This window comes from Leptonychotes weddellii, chromosome 13, assembly GCF_054177405.1.
Source record: "Leptonychotes weddellii isolate Sample4059 chromosome 13, ASM5417740v2, whole genome shotgun sequence".
In the NCBI taxonomy this organism is placed as follows: Eukaryota; Metazoa; Chordata; class Mammalia; order Carnivora; family Phocidae; genus Leptonychotes; species Leptonychotes weddellii.
The window spans coordinates 21774583-21798937 of record NC_138381.1 but is presented as its reverse complement, the minus strand read 5'-3'; the positions used below and the strand labels follow the sequence as shown (position 1 = coordinate 21798937).

The following is a 24355-nucleotide window of genomic DNA, read 5'->3' as shown; positions in this document are numbered from 1 at the left end:
GATGAATCTGTAAAACTGTCCTAATAATATTGTCCACTGTATTTATAATGTAGTAGATTATTTCTCATTAGGGCTTGACCTCACACAACCCTATTCAGTGGGAGAGTCTGGGGAACAAGAGATACAAAGAAGATCCCACTACTAATTAATAATACCACAAAAACTGGAACCTTTGGATTTTATGTCCTTCCTTTAATCCTGCCTGTTGTGGATGCTCCTGTATCTGGCCACAGTCATGTTGACTTAAGACATTTCTTTTGGCACCCAGTAAAATTTAGGATCCAGTGAAGTTGATGAAGATGCATCATGCTGACCTAGGTGACAGTGCAGAATTTGGTTACTGCAGCACATGCACTGTCGCTGGTTTATCCATCTAGTGTGGCCAAGGGCAGCCTCATTAAACAAGCCTTATATTTGTTTCGGGCATTTATGGTTTACAAAACAATTTATCTGCAGTATCTGTTTGATGCATCCAAAGAGGAAGCATAAGGAGCAGGTAAATGTTAGAGGTCTTGCTCTCACCATTCTTCCCTAACAGAGGAGGAAGGAGGCTCAGAGAGATGAAGTGAGTTGCTCTGGGTGACACATCTGGTAAATGGCAGCACATGGTTTGGAGCGCAAATATTTCTGATATCTGACCCTCATTCCTGATTTCCAGGAGCTTCTCCAGTGTGTCATCAAACTTGGGAGAGATGGTTTGATTCTAAGGCCACAGGGCTCATAATGAGCACCTCATAAAATGCTGAGATTGATTCTCCTCTGTGAAGAGGGACCAGTGTGGTCTCTGCCTGCCAGAGTCGTGAGAAATGCAACAGCCTCTTCCAGGGAAGGGATGGTTGTAATCTGCCAAAATGGCCTGGGAAATTAATTAAGCAGCTCATTTTTAAGTGGGGCCAGTAGACAGAAGGCAATGAAAGAAGGGGAAAGGACTCAGGAATGAGAGTGTTTTTAAGGCTTGCAGCCCCCTGCCTGTCAGGAGTAAGAAATGGGGCTGGGAAAACGCTAGAGGTCCACAAGAGTTGAAGATGAAGAAAGGCCCAGGAAAGGGTTCAAGGACATGCCAGATGACTCCCATAGGGAAACTGCTTGGTTCCTTATTTGGAGCAGGGAGTACTTGAGGGGCAATAAGTTTTCAACAGATAAAAATCCCTGAAGACTGGGGCTGGAGAAGAAACAGTCCCCCACATGGAACTGAGGACAAAAACACGCCGTCTCTCTGAGTCAGAAGAATGCCATTCCCCCTCACCGTGGACTTTGATAGATCTCAACAAGTGAACCAAAGACGCAGGCCCTCAGACCAGCAGAAGCTACCAACTCATGTTGTATGCAAATTAATTCTAACTCCTCCTGTTGGTGTCCATCTCCTCTTCCTTTCTGTTTTGTTTTCTATCACCTATGTGTGACTGAGTGCACAGTGTGGTTTAGACTTCCTTATATCACTTAGAGGTGCTTGTTTCCAGGCAAGTTGGGCACTTACTGATTGAATAACGAGAGAATGTATTGACTGATGAAGGCAAGAGGGTGGTCATGCCTATTGTTGTCTTCATAACTTTTTTTTTTTATTAGAGAGAGAGAGAGATGAGAGCATGAGCAGGGGGAAGGGCAGAGGGAGAAGCAGACTCCCTCTAAGCAGGGAACCTGACATGGGGCTCGATTCCAGGACCCTGGGATCATGACCTGAGCCAAAGGCTGTCTCTTAACCAACTAAGCCACTCAGGCACCCCTCTTCATAACTTTTGAAGGAATTGACTTAGAGTCACTGGATCTTATAACTGAAAAAAAAGGAACCCCAGAGACTATGTAGTCCAACTTTTCATGTAGTGCAAGCATCTTTTCTGTAGCTACCAGAATAGATGGCAGTTCAGACATTTTTGGAACACTTTGAGAAAGTTAGAATGTCCTGGCTGGTCCTCCCATCCATTTCTCAGTTTTTGACTCATTGACCCTTACTTGGCACCTGCTGTGTATCCGATGCTGGCATGAGTCCTTAATGATTACTAGGCCATTGATCCAAGACAATTTTTTTTTTTAAAGATTTTTTATTTACTTGAGAGAGAGAGAGCATGAGCAGGGGGAAGGGTAGAGAGAGAAGCAGACCCTCCTGATCAGGGAGCCCAGACTCGATCCCAAGACCCTGGGATCACAACCTGAGCCAAAGGCAGACGCTTAACTGACTGAGCCACCCAGGCACTCGATCCAAGACAATTTTTATCCCTATTTTACAGATGAAGAAACTGAGAGACAGAGAAGTTAAGTGACATGCCCAAGGCCACATGGCCTGTAAGTGACAGAGATGGGATTGGAACCCAGGCAGCCTGTCTCCCTAGTCTGTGTACCTAACCACCAGCTTTGCTGCCTCTCTAAGACATTTCTGGTCATTAAGTTTTTTTGAACCAAAGTTGGCCCCTTGCAGTTTCTACCCCAGGGCCTTCACATGATGATTCATTAAATTATTTTCAGACAAACCATCATGTCTTCTCATTATCTTTTCTTCTCCAGGCTGGCAATCTTTAGTTCTTCCAGCAATTTCTCATGTGGCATGATTTCTGTGCTCCAGGTGCTTCCTCTGGTTGCATGCCAGTTTTGGACAGCCTGGTAAAGAGCACCCGAGATTTAAGGTCGGACCCACCTGCACTGGGATCTCAGCCTCCTTACTTATTAGCCATATATACTTGAGCAGATACTTTATTGGTCTTTCTGAGCAGAGAGTCCTTCATTTGTGAAATGGGACTAATTCTAAACTCCCTGATTCATTGTTGGAAGTATACAGCTACAATGACAACTATATTCATTCCCCCCAAATTGATCTGTAGATCCACACAATCCCAGTCAAAACTTTAGCAGGCTCATTCGAAGAAATTGACAAGCTAATTCAAAATGTATGTGAAAATGCAAAGGATCTAAAATGGCAAAATGATATTTAAAAAGAAAAAGTTAGAGGACTCATCCAGATTTCAAGACTTACTATAAAGCTACAGTAACAAAGACAGTATGATACCAGCATAAAGAAAGACAAATAGATCAATGAAACAGAATAGAGTCTGCAAATAGACCTACACATCTATAATTAATTGATTTTTGACAATGATGTGAAGTCGGTTCAACAAGAAGGGCTTTTTAACAGGTGGTGCTGGAAAAAAAAAAATCTACCTGTTAATAAGATGAACCTTGACCCTGACTCCACTGAACATATAAAAACTAACGAGTTAGATCATAGAATTAATGTGGAAGCTAAACAGAAAACTTGAAGAAGAAAACATAGGAGGGGCGCCTGGATGGCTCAGTCGGTTGAGTATCTGACTCTTGATTTTGGCTCAGGTCATGATCTCAGGATGGTGAGATTGAGCACTGCCTCCAGCTCAGCACTGAGTGTGGAGCCTGCTTAGAATTTTCTCTCTCCCTCTCCCTCTGCCCCTACCCCCCTCCTCTCTCTTCTCTTTCTCTCTCTTAAAAAAAATAAAGAAAACAGGAAATATCCTTGTGATTGTGGATTAGTCAGAGATTGGGACACTAAAAGCACTAATCACAAGAGAAAAACAGAATATATTGGACTTTATCAAAATGAGATATTTCTTTTCACGAAGAGATGTTATTAAGAATGTGAATAGGGAATCTATAGGCTGGGAGGAAATACTTGCAACACATATAAATAAGTAAGACTTAATATGTAATAGTTAATGAATTCCTACAAGTCAATGATAAAAGACCAACAACCCAGTGGAAAACATGGGCAAAAGACTTGAACAGGTATTTGACAAAAGAAGATATACACATGGCCAGTAAGGAGGTTACATCATTTGTTGTAAGGGAAATGCAAATTAAAACCACAATGAGATACTGTTCATCACTGCAAGAATAGCTAAAATCAGAAAGACTGGCAATATCAGATGTTGGCAAGAATATGGAATGTGTAGGATGTTTGAACAATGCTGGTGGGAGTGTAAGATGATAGAACTATCTTGGAGAACTGGTTTGGCAGTTCTCATAAAGTTAGAACTACATCTACTCCATGGCCCACCTATTTCACTCTTAGATCCTTATGTAAGAGAAATGAAAACATATGTCCATAGAAAGACTCATGAGAATGTTCACAGCAGCTTTGTTCATGATCATCCCAATCTGGAATCAACCCAAGCACCATCAGCAGAGGATGGGTAAAGAAATTGTGATATGATCATGGAAAATGGAATAATACTTAGCAATAAAAATAAAGGAAATACAGGTAACATGAGACAGAATCTCAAAAACGTAATAGTGAGTGAAAAAAAAAAAGCCAGAAAAATAAAGTACTTCTTAAATGATTGTATTTAAATAAAGTTCAAGAGCCGACAAAACTAATATATGGTGATAGAAATCATGACAGTCATTGCCTCTGTCTGGAATGGATGGGAATTGACTGGAAGGGGGCATGAGGAGATATTCAGTGGTAACAGGAACATTCTGTATCTTGATTTGGGTGGTGGTTATATGTGTGGACATGGTCACCAAAACTCATTACATTAAATACTTAATATCTATGTAAATTCCACCTCAATATTAAAAAATAATAGTAATATCTGAAATTGAATATGTTACGATTTATTCTCAACCGTATTAAAGTGCCTTGGGGCTGTTATTCCCATGATTTAAACTTCCTAGTTCTATTAATGTGGCCTGAAGTTGCATTAGCTTTTTTTTTTAATTTTATTTATTTATTTATTTATTTTAGCTTTTTTTTTTTAAAGCAGGAACTTCATTACACTCTTGCCATTTATGGACTTTGTGGCTAATGAAAATTGCCAAGCCTCTCTTCCTTTTAAGCGTGAATTGCTACCAAGCAGTGCTTCTTTCTGAAATACTTCCTTTGTTTGTCTAAGTGGGTCTGTACGTAGCCCTTGGAGGAATGAATAGAACTTAGATAAACAAAGGTGGTATTTCAGGAGAGTATTCCTATAAATAATAATGATAGCTTACAACTAAACAGTCCTTAGTGCCAAGCATTTATACATATTTACACATATTTATACCAAGTTGATTCTCAGAACAACTCCATGGGGTAGGTGCTGTCATCATCCCCATTTTATAGATGAGCTGATCTGAGGCACAGTGAGGTCAAATGACTTGTCCAAGGTCATATGGTCAGTAAGGGATGGAGCTGGAATTCAAATCCTGGTCTGATCTGATGCCAAAATCTGAGCTCTTAGCTCCTGCGCTACATACACTCTGCCTTATCCCTGGTTTGCTTCTTCTGCCTGATGCTTTGACTCTAATTGACTTGATCTGTCTCTGGTTAATCCTCTTAGAATAACTCAACCTAGGTCATGCCCCTAAGGAGCATCATACCAGAGCAGAAATTTCTTGCAGGACTCCTGTGGGAGACCCTGTTTATGAAGGAGCAGCTGGGCACAGTGAGGGAACGGCTCTCATGATCACCAGGTCTCATTCCAAGTCCAGCCTTCCAGGTCTCTCTCCACACACCAAAGCTCAAAGAGTTCCTTAAATAGCATCAGTTATCCCTGAGGTGCATGCTTATGTCCTATCTCCAAAACAGTTATCAGTGGCATAAAGTCAGATTGGGGAAGCACTGCTTGGTAGCAATTCCTGCCTCAAAGGAAGAGAAATTTGACAGTTATCATAAGCCACAAATTCCATAAGTGGCAAAGAATGTGATGATGCTGAACCCCCCCCCCCCCGCCCACATACACACACAAACACACCTCGGTCTCAAGCTACGTTAATAGAAGTGGAATGTTCAGATCATGAGGATAACAGCCCCCAAACACTCATCACTGTTGAGAGTAAATCTTTGCATGCTCAATTTCAGATGTCATTATTATTATTTTAACATTGAGGTAGAATTTACACAGATCTGAAGTATTTAGGTCAGTGAGTTTTGATGACCATGTTCACCCATATAGCCATCACTTCAGTCAAGACACACAAGAATGTTTCTGTCACCCCAGAAAATTTTCTCATGCCCCCTTTAGTCAGTCAGTCCATTCTTACCAAAGGCATATTTTGATCCAGACAGAAGAGGTCATCTGGACCAGACTGGGACTCTTCTTTACTAACCTTCACCAGGCTTTGTACATATCACGAATCCAGGGGAAGAGTCCCTTCGAAATGGGTGGCACAGGCTGGAGATAACTCACTTCAGAGGCGGATCCAGTCTTATCAAGTAGAAACAATAAAAGCTGATGCCCATGCCTAATGGCCGGCCCTGGATAATGCTCACCTGCACTAAAGTCACGACTCCATCCTGCTCATCTTTCTAGACCAGTGGTCTCAGGGAATTTTGCTAGAGCAAAGCATAGGTCCTGGTTTCACATCCCACAGGGAGCTGTCATGGAGCATTTAATTGACTAGAAAGTTCTAGGTGGCGAGTTAGAATTCTTATTTAGAACTTTTAATGATCTGCTTTTTTTTTTTTTAAAGATTTTATTTATTTATTTGAGAGAGAGAGAATGAGAGAGAGAGCGAGTACATGAGAGGGGGGAGGGTCAGAGGGAGAAGCAGACCCCCTGCCAAGCAGGGAGCCCGATGCGGGACTCGATCCAGGGACTCCAGGATCATGACCTGAGCCGAAGGCAGTCGCTTAACCAACTGAGCCACCCAGGCGCCCTTTTAATGATCTGCTTTTTTAATAGTCTGTGTCAAATTGGCCTTAAAGTCAAACAGAAAGAAGACATGAGAACATGTTGGACCGGGAGGCACCCACAGGACATGGGGTCCTGCTACATATGGGGGAAGTGCCTAATACGTCTGCTGGTTTTGAGAAGGCAAACCTGGGTTTTTCCTGCAGCTCTATCCATGGTTCAGCATTGTATACACACTTAATTTCTTTTGGCTGCCAAGTCCTCATCTGAAAATTGGGATTAATGCTGTTTCTTTATGTCAAGATTATTGGTTAATGAGATAATGAAGTTGTTAGAGCTCTAAAAATGTACAAAAATTGTGTGACATTAGGGAGCACCGCCTGTTAAAACCATCACTGCAGCTCCTTGAAAAAGCTGATCTGGTAAGGAAAAAACTCAGTAATGGGGTTTGGGACCATAAAACAACTTTTCCAGTCCCTCTGTGTTTGAAAATTCACCCTTGGTCCTTCATCCTTCAAGGCCCCCTCCCCCATTCATCACCCCCCTCCCCTCCAGGCTGAAACCTCTGAGAAATATTAGACCTTGAAACTTGATCTTCTAAACCGAGTCAACTGACTTTAATATTAAACATCTACTGCATGCCAAGCACTGTGATGGTTATAAAAATGAGTAAGAAATAGCTCCTGCCCTCCAGGATTTTACAGCTTGATCACATCACTTATATCGGGAAGAGAATCCCAAACGAATTGTGTGCTGCTTCATTCACTAACCAACACTTCTTATTAGTTCGTCTCTATTTGTGCAAGTCTTTGCATTTTCACACATTAAATAATCCCTGGGTTTCCTCTCAACAGTGAGCGATAGCCTCACCGAGAACAAATCCTTTCATGAACTTCTAAGACAAGACAAAAAAAAATTAATAATTACTGTGTGTTTTGACAGAGTCATAAGTAAACTTGATATTATCATGTTATCAATTAATGGATAGCTTTGATTTAAAAAATGTCCATACACCTTTATCTTCATAATTTATGCCTTAAGCTCACTTTAAAAAAAAAAAAAAACTAAACACCACACTTTCTCTGGATTTCACCAGCTTTTCTGTTAACCTCTGCTTTCCTGTTCCAGGCTTCAGTCCAGAGTATGGCATCCCACTTAGTTGTCATGCCTCCCCAGTCTCTTCTGGTCTGTGACAGTTTCTCAGTCTTTCCTTGTTTGTCCATGACCTTGGCCATCTAGAGGAGTGCTGCTGGCTCATTACCATGTGGCATGTCCACCAGTCTGGGTTTGCCTGATGTTTTTCTCATGACCAGCCTGGGGTTATGGGTTTTTGGAAAAAACCCCACAGCAGTGAAATACCCTTCTCGTCACAGCATCTCAGGGGGGTATGTAACATCTGCAGACATCATAGATGACGTTAACCTTGATCATTTGGTTGAAGAGGTGTTTCCCAGGCTTTTCCTCTGTAAAGGTACCCTTTAACCCATTCCATTCTTTCTTCTTTGGAAGTGGGCCACTAAGTCTAGGATATCCCAAGCATCACCTCCTGTAGCAGAGAGTGTCTGCAAATATAACTTGGTTGAATGTTTTTGAACAGAATTAATATTCAGCCTCTCTACTATAGTACAGTTCAACCTTGTGCTAAATTTCATCCGTGCTCTGTGCTTGGAGAACATTAGCTAATTAATCCTAATTAGACATTACAGCAGAATCTCACTAATTCTCACTTCACTGATCTGTAAATAGAACAGTTTTTCTAAAAACCTGTCAGTCTTTACTTCACTTGTAAGCTGAGATTTATATAGCTGAAAGTGGCGGGATCAATGAAGTCTGGATCTGTGAATGTATTTCTAAAGAGCTTATCTACAGAGCCTCAGCATGGGTAACTTTCTGCAAACATTTTACTTTGTATTTTCTGCTTTCCTGTGGAGTATTATCCTAAGTCATTTAAGAGAATATATTTGTGAAAAGAGCCTTGGATTTTAATCTATTTATTATATTACAGCCTGTAATGGAACGCCTTTCTCTAAGGAGCACAAAGCCGATTATGATATCTAATTAGGTAATATCTGCATTCTCAGAAAACTCCAGTCTCCTATGACTCAGTTTCCAGTAGAACAGAGTTTGGTTTAGGATGAATCTGTCTTGGATTTTGTCTGGTAGAATGCATAGTATTTGGTACTTTAACATACATTGCCTTGTGTATTATAATTCTCTTCCATTTATATGCATCTTTGCTTTTCCCCAACCACACTGTAAAATGTTTTGAGAGAACAGTCTGTGACTTACAGCTCTGTCCCCAGTAGTGACTAGCATGTGGCATTCATAGTAAATGTTCCTGGTTGTCTGTTCAACGGCTATTTGCCTCTCTCCTTCTGTCCAAGAATCCCAGTTTTTTCAGGTACCCTGTCTTCCTTCTCAGCAACTATCCCAGGAGAAACTGACCCACCCTTAGCTCCAGGGGTGGATCTGATTGGTTTAAGGGCATTCATTCTCCTTGCTCTCATGATTAGCTTAGGATGTACGTATGACCCCAAATAGGCTGTGAGACAGCTCACTGGGGGCTTCTGATAAAAGTTTCCTCCAATTTAAGAAAAAGCTACAAGGAGAAGTGAGGTGGTTCCTCTGCATAGGACATTGTCATGTGTAACTGTAGGAGCCATTCACTGTGGAGGCACGAAGCCAAAACTATCTCGGGGGGATGGCTGTGGCTGGACCATGCTGTGGCTGCCGGTTTTGTGAAACAATAAATGTGCTTACCGAGTAAGCCAATTTGAGATAAGTGTCTCCTTACTTGTAGCCAGAGGCATCCTGAATGATACTGAATTGCCAAATATTTTTATTTGATGGATTTTAGTGCCAAAGGAACTCTTTGGCCTTTTCAGAAGCAGAGATTAAAATTAAATAAGGGACACTAGGTCCCTTTGGGAGGATAATTTCATACCAGTTAGAAAAATTTAAAGAATATGTGGTTTTTATTCCTATTCATTCGTTTTTCACAAATGTATTCATTGAGTGTTATTTTAAACTTCGGCATTGTTTATGGCTCAAGGATATAAAGTAAAATAGTTGGAGTGCAGTAGATTGGTCTGTTTCGGTTTTTTTGTTTGTTTGTCTTTTGTTTTTTTTTTTAAAGTAGGTTCCACACCCTGGGGCGGTGGGGGGGGGCTTGAATTCATGACTCTGAGATCAAGACCTGAGCTGAGATCAAGAGTCGGATGTCCTACCGACTGAGCCACCCAGCCACAACATCCTCACACCCCCCCCCTCCCCCGCCCCGGTCTGTTTTTTTTTTTCTAGAATGCCAGTAGCATGGGTTTTGGGGCCATGAAATGGTCTAGGTTGTAGTTTCCCTTGAAACACATGCAACTCTCTCCTCCAAAGTTTCATTTCCATCCCTTGCACCCTTCCTCCAGGGCATCCTGTCTCTTTCCCTTTCTCCTGGCCATTTTCTGTGGGCAGTTGTCCCCTGGACTGTCCCCACATGCAGGATTAGCCTGCCCGGGTCTTGGCGATAGGATGCACCCCTTCTCCAGAGTCTGCCCTTGAGCTTCCCCCAACTATTTCTCAGAGATTCTATTTGCTGCTTTCTGGTGTCAACTTATTACTGTCTTACTTCTTATCAAGGCTCTACATGCTGACACCTATTGGACTTCAAGCCCCAGCACCTTGTTTCTCACCTTTTCCCATGATTTGCTTGATCACCACACACTTTCTACACTCTGTTCACCTTCCTTTGCCGTACGTGCTGCCCCCACAGGTGCTCGTTGTGAAGGGGTTAGGAGGAAAGTTCTCTCCATCTGCAGGAACACTTCAGTTTGTTTTCTCTCCATCCAAAAGAGAACACCCATTCATTTGGTATCTTACACCTTAACCCAGTAAGTACATTTCTTTTTCCTCTCCAGCTGACAGGCCAGTATTCGCAGCTTGGTGTGATCCAGCTTTATCCTCCATATTTTTTGAAACTGCATTTTTCAAATTATCTTTCTCAGACTCTAGTTCCTTTAAAGTGCTCTGTAGACAAATGATGCCATATACTTTCATTTGAGAAATGTTGCAGCTCTTCCCAGAGTCACCATGCATATTAGCACATTATAGGTCCATGATCCTGTGTAAAGACAAAAGACAACTGTGTCACTTATTTGGGTCGTAACTGGCCCTACTGCTTCTCATCCCCACCCCCGCCCTAGCCCCAGGCTCTGTCCAGTAGCTAGTGGAACCCAAGGAGTGGAACTTGGAACCTCCCGAACCTGGTTGAGCTTTGCTACCTCTAAGCCTCCACATTGGATGGTAGGTGGTTCCTTACCTGAACATCCTCACTGCCTGTCTTTATATCAGAATGACCAGCCTTCCCCTGAGCCTGTAGCACTGGAGTGTCCCTGTGATCGTTTACTTTGAAACATTTCCTTATGAAGGTTGCAGCAAGAAGTGTGGACACAATTGAACTTCAGTCCACACCCTAGGGGTAAGTGCTTAGCATTTGAAATACCCTAATCAGGAATCAGCATTCCATAGGTAGCTACTCTGCCTTCCAGGTATCCTTGAAATCAACACCTGAGGCTTAATTAGCATAAGGGATGTAAGAAACGATTTTTCCGAGTGGTGTTTGAGTTCAGTGATCGGTTGGAAAGACTGTCCAGGCCGCGCCTCCTGCACGATGAGGTAGAGGAGTCCCACAGGCCCAGGCAAAGTTGGGTGCCTTGGGGGTCCCGAAGGCTCTGCCTCATGGAGGCCTCCTGCTGCTTGTGTCCAAAACAGGCCTGGCCAGAATATCTTTGCAGCCTCCTGAGAAGTAAGGTGCTGGCCGAGGGCCAAGATGGGGACTTTCCGGAGCTGTGGGAGCTGTTCACGTGGCTGTGTCTGCAGGCTTGCTAATGAATATTAAACAGTTGGCTGAATTTTATCTACGACTGGCTTAAATAGTGTCCTACCTGGCAGGGGGGTTGTGGAGAGGGGCTGTTTGGCCCTCAGCTAACCCAGAGGCTATTGATATTTATGGGAGAACCTGGCAGACAATTGGGCCTGTCAGCAAAAGAGTCAGTTCTCCACAGGTGGTGACAGCAGGCTCCATCCCCATCCCCGCTGGTGCTCAGGACGTGATGCTGACCAGAGCCACCCCAGAGCTCTGCCAGCTCCATGGGCTTTCATTTCCCTACTCTCCTCTGTCCCAAGCAGACCTCTGAGCGACTAAGGCACTCGATTGAGAGACACCCTCATCTCCTCTTCCCCGGTGACCACCACAAAGAGGTGTTTCCTGAGTGGCCTGCCCCACTCATCTTCCTACTCCTCCCTGCCCCCACATCCTTGGGGTTCTTGCAGGAGCCATTCCTGTACCAGTAAATGCCGCACTGTCACCCCTCCAGAACCCAGTCTTCCCGCCCCTGTGGTCAGTCTTATTTATCTTCTCTGTGCCTCAGGGTTAGCATCTACAGAATGGGTATAATAATAGTATCCCCCTTATGGGCCTGTTGTGGGGGAAACCAGCTCATACAGGCAAAGCCCCTAGAACACTGCCCAGCATCTTGTAAGCACGCATATGTGTTCATTATTCCCTCCTACCCTTCTTCCCTCCTCTCTTCCCTCCATCCTTCCCTCTGTCTCTGATTGTCAAAGCTTTATCTTAGTGGGCAGGCTCATTACACCGTGAGGAATAGATGAACTCATTCCTCCATGGAAGGTTGTAATAGGCTTCTGTTAACCAAGATGGACGTCACAAAGACCTTGTGCTACCATTCAGTTGCTTACTCAGAAAAGAGTCCCATTGGCCCTTACTTAGAGCTTATTTACTTTTGGTTTACATGGAGTTCTAGTAAGCACAATTTGCCTTCCTACTCACAGAAGGTTAGAAAAAGCAAATTAGAAGGAATTTGTGTCAGGCAAGAAGTGACTGTGGGAAGTGAAAGAGTCATATAAATAGAAAAATCAGACAAAAGCACTTCTAAATTCTGGGATCATTTGGGTAGAAAAAAGAGAATCGTCCCATACCTCAGTGGTTCATGAATAGTATCATTGTTCTAAAGCTCAGGGTAATGATTGATGCTGATAATGATGGCCCTAAGTGATTTCAGAAGTGAAGAAATGATTTTTTAGCATACTTTGTTTAATGAGGCAGGAAAGTGTGTGATAAGCTTTAGAACTTCCAACAAAGTGGTAAATGTTAAAGTTTTGATGCTGAAAGCGATCAGTCATCCCTCCGTTATTTGTGAGGGCAATTGGTAGTGCATCCCCCGTACCCAGATCATCTGGATGAATGAGGCAGCCCTTCACACGGTTACAGCAATTCACGTTTATAAAATGCCTCCTCATCCATGAGATGCAAGCTCGCTTGCATCTAGTAGAGAAGCAGCCCCCAAACCTGACTCCCGCTGGAGTTTCACAGATGCACTCACGTGAGAACCCACCCACACCAGGGATTCTGGGTCCGAGGAAGGGACCACCACCTGTAAATAAGGCGATTCATTTCTAACTCCTATTTTTACCATCTGCTTTTTGTCTTGCTCTAGAAGGCCTTACCCACTATTACATTTTGCTAAGTTGGGAGCAGGTACATTTTAGATGTACCAGGGAAAGGCCTGTGGAAGAGTTTGCTTTGGGCTGCAAGGACGGTCACCAGGCCACTGCGCGGAAGTTGGCCTTGGCTTTTCAGCCGCAGCCAGTCCTGAGGGCAGGTGGCCTGAGCAGGGGCTGTGCCCCACCGGGGACTCAGGCATGACCCAGCGGGGATTCTGACTTGCGTCTTCCAAAGAGATACGGAAGTTGGTAAATAGCTTAGGGATTTGAAGGTCTGTGACAAATGCTGTGGCGAGAAACAGAGCCTCAGGGACTGCGTCTGCCCGTGGGAGAGGACTCTGGTACCGACAGCTGGTATTCCCACCACAGCCGCCACCGCTCGTCAGACTCTGTACCAGGCCCTGAGCCCACATCAGCACTTCAGCTCAGATGCTTTCTACCCACCAAAGTAGGTGCTTTATACAGTGAGAAGATCAAGGCTCAGAGAGGTTCAGTGTCATATCCAAAGTCACACAGCTACCTCGAGAAGGAGCTGAAGTTGGAGCCCAGGCCTGTCTTGCCCCCAGTGTCCGTGCTTTAACCATCGGCTCAGCGCCAGCATCCATCTCCTTCCCCCGGGACCAGCCTAACCTTCGTGTGGAGGAAAGAGCCGAGAGAGGGCTCCCAGGAGTGTGCGGGTACTGAGGGAGGAATGCCGGCGGCAAAGACATGGATCCATTTGGACGGGGTCTTGATGAAACACTGCCAGGTCCTAACACTTCTCCTGGAGCGGGCCCCCTGCTCTAGGTGCCAGAACAAAACAACAACAGCAGGAGTGTCCCCTCCTGCCACGCAAGGGACACTCTCTCTACCCCTACTCCCATGGCCAACGTGTGCTTACTCTGGGGTTTTTTCAGGGTCACTTCAGACTGGGCAGTTTGATTGCTGATCTTCTTAGAAATGCAGTTCAGGCTGGATTTTGTTTGGGCTGTGTCTCGGGTAGCTGAGCTGCCATTCCTCCCGGGAGGAGGAGAGGAGGAGGCCCGGCAGCTCAGGCTTCCTTCTGGAGGCCAGGCCGTCCGAAGCAGGATGCCTGCCCTCCTGGGAGAGCCTGGCCCTCTGCTCCTTCTCTTTCCAGCTGACAGGGCTGCCGCTGTGCTTTCTCAGGGAGCATGGCAGCTTCTGTGCATTGCCTTAGCCTGCCCCCAGTTCTTCCAGATCTTCTTGTCTGATAGGTAAGCTGTTGCCGGAGGGAAAGATCCGAGGATGGATTTGGACTATGATCTCAAAGGGGAAGAGAGGTACAGGCAGACCATGTTGAGTTCCAGTGTTCTTCAAACACAGAGAATTCTGGGCTGCACCAGGAAATGAGGGCTTATGTCTCTCAGAGGATCCAAGAAAAGAAAAAAAAAAAAAGAAGGAGGAGGGGAAGTAGCAGGTGTCATGGGAACACTAAGAGTGCTGCTGAGGGTCGAGTCTGTGCCCCAGGGGCGGGTAGATATGGGGGGAGCACCACCTGCCACTGACCATGTGACCGTGGGTATTTTCTTAGTTTTTTTTTTTTTTTTTAAGGTTTTTATTTATTTGACAGAGAGGTAGAGAGCACAAGTAGGCAGAGCGGCAGTCAGAGGGAGAGGGAGAAGCAGGCTCTGCGCGGAGCCGGGAGCCCAATGCGGGGCTCCATCCCAGGATCACGGGATCATGACCTGAGCTGAAGGCAGATGCTTAACCAACTGAGCCACCCAGGTTCCCCCATTTTCTTAGTTTTTGAGGGACATTAGACAGAAGCAAAGGAATCCTGGCAGAGAACAGTGTGGAAATATTTTCTCGGATGGGTGAAAGGGGTCAGCTTTGTGAGGGCCTTGATTGTCAAGCAGAGGGGTTGAAATTTTATCTTTTCTCTGCTAGGGATCCATTCAGGGTTCCCAAGCAGGGATGTCACGCAATGAAATAGTGCTCGAGTGAGGTTAGCCCGGCAGTATCACATTCCATTGAAATCCATGCCTCCTCCTGGAGAAAGAGCTTTCAAAAAGGCTGCCGTGTTGGTAGCTTGGTATGAGTCACCGTGTAGTCTTGAGTGCTTGTGCGCTGCAGACTTCTAGTTCTCTGTCTGCTGGGAGTACAGTGGGATTTACCTTTATTTCCTGTCTGCCTCGACGTTAGGTATGACTGTCACTCCCTTAGACCATTGCAGGGGTCAGTTAAGATTTTTCTTAAAGGGCTAGATAGTAAATATTTTCAGCCCTCTGCTGTCCTGGTGTGGAAGCGGCCACAGACTACATGTGAAGAGTAGGGGCAGCCATGTTTCAATAAAACTTTATTTCGAAAAACAAGCACCTGGCCTGTGGGCAGGAGTTGCTGACTTCTGGACAGCAGCTCTAGCTGTGGTGTGCAGTGATCGTGGGGCCTCTGCCAGCCTGGGACCCTGAGCATGAAGGAGAGAGAAACTTGGCAGTTAAGCCGGTGAGATTCTGATGTTTCTTCCTGTAGCATAAGCTGTCTCCGCGGGATTATACTGTGTCCCCTTTGCGTAGGGAAGCACACTGGGGGCATTTTCTTCATCCCCATCATCACAGCTAACGTGGAGCACGTAGCCAAGCACTACATGGAGGCCTTTACCAACTGTGTTTCAAGAACTCCTTCCAACAAGATGCTGCCTGTGTAATGTTGTAATATCCATTGTTACAGAAACAGGAAGGGGAAGTCTCTGGAGGTGAAACAATGTGCCCACGGTCTCACAAATGGTTAAATGTTGGAACTGGGACTCGAGCCTGGGTCTTCTAATTCTAAATCCCAGGTTCTTAACTGCTCTGTATCCTTCCTCGGGTTCAGCTCTTGGGATTATTTTTTCTTTTATCCCTTCGCCTCTGATCACTGCTCTTGGCCGCGTGTGCTATTTCGACGTGACCCGCGGTGGCCCTGTCAGCAGGGCAGCGGAGCAGGTAGATGAAAATAGCCGGAGGGATGAATCGGGTTAGCAGCTCAGACGCACACGGGCAGGCGACCATGCTGCAGATGGGCAGATCTTAGGGGTCACTCTCAGTCACGTGTTCGAATATGTCCATCCGTCACCTCCAAGGCACGGTGTCATCTTGCCCTCCTCAGCCAGGTTCTCGTCTTTCTTCGAAGGGAAAAAATAATCTGTATTCTGGAACTGTTTTGAGAAATTGTGTGACTTCCCTTCCTGGCCTGGCAAAGCATGGAACAAGCTAGAACTGTCATCTTTGATAGCTTTTGCAGATAATTTACCAGTCTTGTGTTGCAATCACCTAACTGTTTGATCAAGTAATGAGAGGCCCCAAAATGAGTTCTTACAACTTCTGAAGAGCTACCACTGAAGGGACGACTCATTGTGTTATGCAATATTCCCTATGTAAAGTCTCACTTAATTAAATTTCTTTAGTGTCATGGAAAGTTTTCTGCCATTAAAACGATATCTTCCCCTAATCAAAATGAGAATTACATAAACAATTATGTTTCCCTTTTTACCTTGGCTGTTGGGAAACAGGATTTCTTTGAAACTTGGAGATCATAGCCATCTTGATGTAGGATCAGAGTAGATTATCGTTACCCGTATCTTCCTCGCCCTTCACCTCTGGGCTCAGATCTCTGTTTCTGACCTTAAATTTTCAGTCCTGTAACATCTATTATAGGTGACTGAAAATCCTTCTTGGAAGTGGATAAGATGTAAATTATAGTTGAAACTTCACGTGGCCATGTGATAGCAAGTCAGTGAGTGGTGCGGAGTTAAAACTGAGAGCCACTGACTGTGGCATCCTGGTTGGAGGTTCTTCTTGTGTATCATCTAGGAGTGTGGTGAGAGTTTGAGATAGCTTAAAAGCACAGATTCACATCCTTTGCCATAATGACAGCTCAGGGCATCTTTGTTCTGAACTCATCGCCTGCATGTCCCAGTGATACAGAAGGAGTCTTTCGGTCCATCGGACTTGATAAAATTAGTAACAGCGAAGATAACAAGGACACGCAGTGAGTGGGAGACAGAACTGAGGTGTAAACACAGATCTTCGTGACCGAGGACTACACTCCTTCTGCCGTGCTGCTTCTTAGTGATGATGATGGTACCCGTACTCTCCTGTGCTTGGGATGTGCTAGGGCATCACGACATCCCTCTGATGGGTTCTGTCGCCTCTGGTATTTTGCTGATGGGGAAACTGGAGGCACAGAGAATACTACAGCAAATACTGTAGGTCCCATAGCTGGTAATTGGTGGATGCAGGGCTTGAATCTGAGTAGTTCGGCTTTAAAACCCAGTCGATCATTATGCTGTGCTGTCTCTGATCATACTGGTCTATAGACGTGGTAGAAGCGGTGGATAGAAAATTAGGATTTGGGGTCATGAGGCCTGGTTCCTATTTGCCCGTTGTGCCACAGAGTAACCGACAGATATCGGGCAGGTTACCTCCCTCCTGTACCAACCAGGATCACGGTTAGAAAAGCAGAGCCATACCAGTTACTTTAGTAGAGTCTGATGGAGGGAACTGGTGAAATAGGTGGGGGAGGCCTGCAAAGGTGAAGGGAACTTGCACGAAACAGGAGAGGTGACTGCAGAGGCAGCCACCTGCAGAGCGGGACCAACACGGGACTGGTGTGGACATCGTGGGGCCTTGGAGGAAGTCCTCTCAGACTGAGGCTCTGACCTTGGAGAAGCGGGCCCTGCCCAGGTGCAGATGTGGTGAGGGGCCTTTGCTGGGGGACACTGACCGGAGGAGCCTCCTCCCGCTTGCAGTCTCCCTCTAGAGCCCCCTGTTGCTGGAAACCGACAGGGCACCAGTGTCAAAGGACAATGTGACTTGCATTTTGCTGATTTCCAGCCCAGCATCCCTGAGCAGAATACAGAGAGGTGGTTCAGAGCTGGGAGACAAGCACTTCTTGGCAGGTACACTTGATTTGTAAAGTGATGAGGTAGAACATGTGGTGTGCAGGGGGCCGAATGGCACTCCACTCACCTCTCTCCTAGGCTTCTGTCATGGCAAAAAGGTTTAGCTGATCAAGTTCATCCCCTCCTCGCCTCTCCCCCCTTAGCCGTGACCGTCTTGAGGCCTTGTATGTCCTTTTTCCTTCTCTAGGCCAAGGACAGTGCTTGGGGGGCATTGGTTACATGTTTGAATTGTTTAATTATTGGATTTTGACACGTACCTAAGCCACCAAGTATTCAGTGACCACAGACTGTGCCCAGCCCTGGGCCAGGGACTCTGGGGAAGCAGGACACGCACAAAGCATGGCTTTGGTTATGAAGGAACTCACAGTCTGGTTGTAGGGATGACATAAACCTGAAGTGCAGACAGCAGCTTTTTGGGTAGGCTCAAGTGTAGTTTGAGTTCAGAGAAGGGAGACAGGTCCACATTGCTGGAAGTAGGTTTCAGGAGGGAGTAGTTTCTTACCAACCTCCCGTGTACTAACCTGGAGATACAGTCTCGCCAACACATGTGCTTGGGAGAAGCCATTTACTCTGCCATCTTTGTCACCTGGTATCTAATGTGCTTCTCCTCAGCATCATCTTCCCGTCCTGAGCCCAGTAGTGTGCGACTTCCTGTTTTTTTTTTTTTAATGAATGTGGAGATAGCAAGAGAACAATCAGCAGAGTTACCTGTTTGTGGCTGCAGAAAATCCGCAGCAGAGAAGTCCCCTTGGGAGCAGCCCTGGACGCGGCCTCACATACCTCCACCAAATGAGCGAGCGGACTTTTTGCTGGAAGGTGTCACAGAGCTACTTATGCAGGCTTAGACCAGAGTGTCCCCTTGCAGATGTCGCCCCAGGGACAGGTGCACATCTCTCTGACAGCTGGGACAATGTTCCCTGGCCTCAGGGAAGGCTTTAGGGAATCATTTAATGAAGCAGTACCTGATCTTCAAGGTCTGCAGAGAAGGGTAAGGTGACCCAGAGGAAATGGTAGCATTCCTCCAGCAGCACCTGTCCACGTCAGCAAGTCATGGGAACCCAGGGTTAAACAACCGAGGAGGACTCATGCTGGATCCCTTCGAGGTGATCACACCGTTGACACCACTTTCCCCTGATAGGACTCCTAGTGAAGTAATGGCACTGTGCTCTATATGCAGAGAGCCCCCAGGTACAGTCCCCTCATCCTGTTTTTACTTTAGATTTTTAAAGACTGAAGTATGCTACGTAGAGTAAAGCTCATAGATCTTACATGGACAGCTTGATGGATTTTTTTACATATGTATACACTATGTGACCAGACAAGGCTGTAGACTATTTCTAGCAAAAGGTTTCTTCACATCCCTCCCAGGCAGTTCTTCTACCCTCGCATTCTGACTAAGAACTTGTTTTGCCTGGTTTTGAACTTCCTATTAAGTGGAATCACAGAAAAAATACTCGATTATGTCCAGTTCTTTTGCTGACTATTGTACAATTCCATTTTTTTACTAATGGGTAAATTAGAAGTAACTTCAGAGAAGCCGTGTGGCTTGAACAAGGGTTTCACATCGGCAGTCCTATACTGTTGATCATCACACAACTCACCTGTTATCATCCATCCATCCATCCAAACCCGTGTGGAGAGGTGGCTCTATGTCAGAGATGGTTCCAAGTGCTGGACATGTAGATATGAGTAAATCACCCTGCCCTCAAAGATCTCCCAGTGTAATGGGAGAGAGATTTTAGGGGGATAGTCAAGGTGTAGAGGGTGTAGAACTCTGTACAAGAAGCTGTGTTTGTATGTGGATTCTGAGAGGATGAGGAGGGAGAGGAGGAAGGGGAGGAGGAGGCTTTGACTAGAGAGCTCAGGGAGGAGAGGACATTAGAATGAAATTTCATTTTTGGACATTCTTCTTGTTTTTCCTTACCAACAGGGCTGCAAACTATAAGAAAACAGGGTTGGGCTCATCTTCTGTATATATCTTATAGGATCTTGCAGTCATGGATCTAGCGGGAAATTCAGGAAACTGTTGCTGAATTCATGACCAGAAATGTCTTCTCTAAGAGCATGAGTAGTACACCTAGAACTTTCTAACTAGGCAGAGAGCAGAAAATGACTGGTTGCCATCTTGATTTGATTAGACACCTAGAAAGATCTAGTGCAAACAGCAACAGTTTTAGCAGAGTTCCTGGTGTGGAATCGTCTAGCTAGGCTAAACATAGGACCCTGTATGAATTTCTGAAAATTGTGTCCATCACCTTTCTTCTCTAGGTAGGTGGGAATTTTTTTTTTTTAAGAAATTTTTTTAAAGATTTTATTTATTTATTTGACAGAGAGAGAGGTAACAAGAGCAGGAACACGAGCAGAGGGAGTGGGAGAGGGAGAAACAGGCTTCCTGCCGAGCAGGGAGCCCGATGTGGGGTTCCATCCCAGGACCCTGGGATCATGACCTGAGCCGAAGGCAGACGCTCAACAACTGAGCCACCCAGGTACCCTGGAATTTTTTTTTTTTAAGATTTTATTTATGTATTTATTTGATAAGGAGAGAGAGTGTGTGTGCATGAGCGGGGGGAAGAGCAGAGGGGGAGGGAGAGGGAGAGAATCTCAAGCAGACTCCTCGCTGAGTGTGGAGCCCAACGCAGGGCTCAATATCAGGACCCTGATATCATGACCTGAGCCGAAACCAAGAGTGAGAGGCTTAACCGACTGAGCCACCCAGGTGCCCCTAGGTGGGAATTTTTTTTCAAGATCTCACCATTCTGCCAGAACATAAGAATACACACTTCAGCAGACATTTCCTAAGGTGACCCCCCCCAAGGAATATAACCCCTTTGTAATATCCCTTTATAATCCCCTACTCTTGAGCATGGCAGAACGTATAACTTGCTTCTCACCAAAAGAATATGGCAAAGGTGATAGGATGTCACTCCCATAATTATGTTATATAAGTCTCTGCCTTTGTGGGTTGGAGAGAGGGTCACCTGTTGGCCTTGAAAAAACTTACAGTCATCTTGTAAAAGAGCCATGTAGCAAGAAACTGTGGGTGGCCTCTAGGACCTGAGTGGCTTCCAGCCAATAGCCAGTTAGAAGTTGGGCCCTAAGTCCTTCAGCTGCAAGGAAATGAATTTTGCCAACAACCCAAATGAGCTTGGATTCTTTCCCAGTCAAGCCTGCCGATGAGAATGCAGCCCATCTGACAGTTTGATTATAAGCTTGAGACTCTGAGCACAGGATCCAGCTAAACTGTGTCTGGACTCTTGACCCACAGAAACTGTGAGATTATAAATGAGTGTTCCTTTAAGCTGCTAAATTTGTGGTGATTGGTTACACAGCAATAGATAACTAACCCACACTATCTGCAACCATTGATTGTGTCAGAACAATCCCTTAGTGACACACGGCTCTGCAGACATTCTTGAGTCTGCTCTACCATACACAGGATGTAGAAATAGACAGTGAATTCCTTTAATGATTGCCATTTAGCATCTTATTTCACACTATTGTGGGCTCTGACTTATCTGAGAAGTAAACGAGGGCACCACACTGTTTAGGACATAAGTTTAGTTGCTCTAAGAAAGACCCCTTTTCGGGCGCCTGGGTGGTTCAGTTGGTTAAGCGACTGCCTTCGGCTCAGGTCATGATCCTGGAGTCCCTGGATCGAGTCCCGCATCGGACTCCCTGCTCAGCAGGGAGTCTGCTTCTCCCTCTGACCCTCCCCCCTCTCATGTGCTCTCTCTCATTCTCTCTCTCTCAAATAAATAAATAAAAAATCTTTAAAAAAAAAAAAAAAAAAAAGGAAAGACCCCCTTTCTAACATTTTCCGGCCTCAGGCAAGACTGCAAATGGATGACATACCATATGTCTAAAGAATGAAAGTTATAACTCACTGTTACATATACTATGTTCTGCTACTTTGACAAATGCACTTTCATAATAAGAAAATATATGTAGGGCGCCTGGGTGGCTCAGTTGGTTAAGCGACTGCCTTCGGCTCAGGTCATGGTCCTGGAGTCCCGGGATCGAGTCCCGCATCGGGCTCCCTGCTCGGCGGGGAGTCTGCTTCTCCCTCTGACCCTCCTCCCTCTCATGCTCTCTGTCTCTCATTCTCTCTCTCTCAAATAAATAAAAAAAAAGAAAATATATGTAAAGCCATGGTCTTTATATCATTGAAAGTTGGCAAAATATTAACGATAATGAAATTTAATTATTATTTTGCATGCTTGGGTATTCTGCTGATGGAAAATGTTTGAATGGAGTAATAAAATAGACATTTAATTCATAAATTATTATATGTTTCATAGAATATATTTTCTTACCTTCATTTAAAAAAATCACTAATTATGTTGTTTATCATACCTGGTTTTCAATTGACAATAAGAGTCTAAAGGATTAGGGGCACCTGGGTGGCTCAGTCAGTTAAGCTTCTGCCTTCAGCTCAGGTCATGATCTCTAGGTCCTGGGATTGAGTCCCCGCATTAGGCTCTCCGCTCAGCAGGGAGTCTGCGTCTCCCTCTCCTCTCCCTCTGCCCGCCCCCCCCCCCCGCTCGTGCTCTCTCTCTCTCTCAAATAAATAAATAAAATATTAAGAAAAAGAATCTTAAGGATTAAAATATAAAATGTGTGTCAAATTTGAATGTATTTTCATCAAAATATAAATTTAATCAAAAAATTAAAATTATTTTAAATGAAAGTTTTCAAAACTTTTTTTAAGATTTTATTTATTTATCTATCAGAGAGAGAGAGGGAACACAGGCAGGGGGAGCGGCAGGCAGAGGGCAAAGCAGGCTCCCCGCTGAGCAAGGAGCCCGATGCGGGGCTTGATCCCAGGACCCTGGAGTCATGACCTGAGTCAAAGGCAGATGCTTAACCGACTGAGCCACCCAGGCATCCCAAAGTTTTCAAAACATTTTTACTAAAATATTTAAAAATCTGTTAAAAAGCAAAAATACAAATCATAAATAAGTGTCACGTTTTAAAATAATTTAAATAAGGCTGAATTGTTATTTAATTTCTTGAACCTTAGTTCAAGAGCTTATTGAATATTTTCCTAAAAATAGGGATGCGTGGCTGGCTCAGTTGGTAGAGTGTGTGACTCTTGATCTCAGGGTTGTGGGTTTTAGCCTCAGGTTGGGGGTAGAGATTACTTAAAATATTCAAAAATATAAAATCTTTGAAAGGATAAAAATAAAACTTTGTAATTATAGCTTTTAAAGTCTGTCTGGTTGCCAATGTAAAGACTCAGGGTCACATTTTGCATATGTTCACTTCAGACCTACGTGGATGTGTGTGAATTGAAGAGTAACATACATTGTCTAATATTGGACTACTGCTACACTGACGTGTGCAACTCATAAATACCACACTAATCCAGTGGTACTGCTAGAACCAAGAATTGGAAGATGAAGAGAAGCAAAAAAAAAAAAAAAACAAAGTAGATACTCCGCCCTGCTGGGAAGCAGCCCTTCTTCATTATGCAGAAATCTGTTGCATTGATGCTGAGAAGAAGGATTTGATGAGTTAATACCAAGTGCTGGCACTGCTCAGATTCTCCCTGTGCTCGGAAACTACATCTGTTCCTGATGCTGGCAATGGCCAAGTCCCCCAGTCTTTCACAACATTTGGACACAGTGGCCTTTTGTCTTGAGGACTAAGGCAAGAGATATGGAGAAATGTGTCCCTGGGGCTTGAATGATGTTAGTCATGCCAGTGGACGTTCAAGGTACCAGTCATGCTGTGTTGGTGGTCCTGAGTGACGTGTGTGTGTGTGTGTGTGTGTGTGTGTGTGTGTTGTGAGACCCAGAACTTTCTGAAGTGTGGGACCCAGTGCACATGCCCCTCTTGCCCGAGTCCAGGGAGGTGGTTGCTCCCCCTAATATTAATCGTTTAAACAATATAGAAGTTTATTTCCTTCTCTCTCAATCTTGCAAGCATGATACTCCATGATGGTCTGGCAACTCCACAGTGCCAAGAATCCCGGCTTTCTCTGTCTTGTCGCTCCCCTATCCTCAGATGTTGCCTTCATCTGAGTGGGTCAGGATGGTTCCCACCATATGTGCAGTTCAGGCAGAAGATAGGAAAAAGGATGAAAAGCAGGGCATGCCCCTCTTCTTAAGGGTCGCACCCTGAAGATGTAATCATTAATTCTGCACACATCCCACCACCGTTCACAGATGGCTGACAAACGTGGTCTTGCACTGGGTGTCTTGAGGCTTAAGTGAGTGAACATATTTGAGAGGGCTTATATATAAGAGTCTGGCATAAAGGACATGTTTAATAAATGGGGATAATTAGTACCATCGTCGTCGTCATCAACTTCCTCTCTGAGGTTTCAGCTTTGGAGCTGTGTGGTGCAAAATGAAGGACACTTTTATAAAGTGAATAATTACCCGTGGGT

The 24355-nt window shown here is 44.8% G+C and overlaps 1 protein-coding gene across 1 annotated transcript in view; it reads left to right on the top strand.

Annotated features, from left to right (window-relative positions):
- Positions 1-24355, top strand: part of MAPK4 (mitogen-activated protein kinase 4) — a 143143-nt gene that overhangs the window by 22675 nt on the left and 96113 nt on the right. The gene's annotated exons all lie outside the window — the stretch shown is intronic.